Genomic DNA, 2321 nt, shown 5'->3' on the forward strand with positions numbered 1-2321 from the left:
CATTTGAAATCAAAATACTCAAGTATAAATGTAATCAATATCTATCCTAAGTCCTCAAAACACCAAGATCAATACATAGTCATCATCTTTAGCACATCACAATCACATTAACAATACATTCAAACCCTAATCCATACTTTCACCCTAATCCTAGATAGGAGACTACTCACTAATCATGGGATCTAAGCATAAAAACATGAAATGTATAACTAATTTAGGGCTAAATATGATTAAGGACTGATTAAACTAATAACAATTAGCAATTAAGAAACTATAATATATGAGATCTAACAATAAGCAAGAATAAAGAATAACAACGAAAAAATAGAATAAAAATTGAAAACTTTGAAACTTATTGAATTAAAAAGTACCTTGAATGTGTAGGAATTACAAATTATGATCTAGAATCTCAAATCTTTGACAAAACTAATGTGTTTATCTCTCTAGTATAAACCCTAATATTACTTTCTAAAATATAAAATAAAGTATAATAAAAAAACTAATCAACTCCTTCTTATAACTAGGCTCGAGCCTTACAAAATTTCGACGGAAATAAGAGGTGTGGGAGCACCCTTGAAGTGGTGCGGACGCACCAAAGTTACTTTCAATTGGGTCCAAGTTTCGCAGCCTGGAGCGGGTGCACCGTTGAAATTAGTGTGGGCGTACCTCGGAGCTGGTAAAGTGTGTTAGCAACTCATTTATCAGCACATTTATCAACACCTATGTATCTAAATGGCATTGAAGATCTAGGAAATCCTGAGATACCTTTTACTCTTTGCACCTCCTCTTCCCTCATACCAGAGCAGTAAAAAGAAGACTTTTGAGGATTAACCTTTAAGCCAAAAGCATAAGAGAATAGTTGAAAAGCTTGCAACATTATGTAGATGGACTAAAAGTCACCTTTGCAACACATGATCTGGTCATCCACAAAGCAAAGGTGAGTGAGCTTAACATATTTACATCTAGGATGAAATTGAAATTGAGGTAAATTTCCAACGTTCCTAAAAATCCTAGATAAGTATTCCATACTTATAAGAAAAACAAGAGGAGACCTAGTATCTCCTTGTCTCAATCCTCTCTTTGAAGAGAAATGACCATGTAGAGTGCCATTAATCATCAAAGAAAATGTAGGAGTTGAAATACAAATCATGACAAGCTGAATGAATCTCTTAGGGAACTTAAGATAATTCAACATTTCCTGCAAAAAGCCTCAATCTACTGTATCATAGGCTTTTTGTAAGTCTACATTTATCAAACAATTAGGGGTGACATTCTTTATCCCATAGTGCCTAACAAGATCTTTAATAATCATTATATCATGCATTATTATGTACCTAGCATGCATAAATCCCCCTTCATTTTCATCAATGCTGGCAGGCAAAATACCCCTCCATCTATTACTTAACACCTTAGTGATGAACTTGTACAACACATTACAAAAGAAGTAGGCCTAAAATCTCCGACAATTATAGGACATTTATTCTTAGGGATTAAAGTAATAGCAGTAGAGTTCACCTCTTTAAGGAGCTTCCCCTGTTCCTGAAAAATCTAGCATAGCTTGAATGATATCCTCCCCAACAACTTCCAATGTATTCATACTGAGCACCAGAGCTATCAACGCCTGGTGCTTTAGTGCCATCTATAGACAATAAGGCCTCCTTTACATCATCTGCAGTATACCCTATCTCAAGAGAAGTTATGTGATTGTCATTGAGCAAGGGCCCACTTTGAACAATTTGTTGCACTCCAGCGAACCTGTTCTGGCAAGAGTTGCTCAACAAGTGCTGATAATAGTCAAGGAAGGCTTGTGAGACTTCAATAGCTTCGTCCTGCCAGATTCCGTATTTGTCATAAATGGCATAGACTTGGTTTTGAACTCACCTGGATCTCATACTTTGATGGAAAAAGATGTGTTTTCATCACCATCTCTAATCAATGCCATTTTTTATTTTTGCCTCAGAAACTCAGTGTAGATCTTATACTTAATTTTGTACTTAGCAACAACCTCTAAGTTATGCATCAGCATATTCTTTATGACTAGGATGAGTATGCATAAGCTTCTGAACTTAATGCATTGCAAGTAAAGCTTTTGTATCTGCTGCCTAAACATCACTAAAACCTTGTTTATTCAACTCCTTATTACGGGGAGTTTGGTATGAGGGATTGGAAATTTGGGGATTAGAGGATGGGATTGGAAATAGGAGTTAGAAGGTGGGAGTTCATTAAATATATCCCAATCCCTTATTTAGTATGTTAGTGGGATTATGTTGGGAATATTATTATCCCATGTTTGGTATGAGGTACTTAAGTAGGGAATATAT

The sequence above is a fragment of the Beta vulgaris genome, chromosome 1 (assembly GCF_026745355.1).
Source record: "Beta vulgaris subsp. vulgaris cultivar EL10 chromosome 1, EL10.2, whole genome shotgun sequence".
In the NCBI taxonomy this organism is placed as follows: Eukaryota; Viridiplantae; Streptophyta; class Magnoliopsida; order Caryophyllales; family Amaranthaceae; genus Beta; species Beta vulgaris.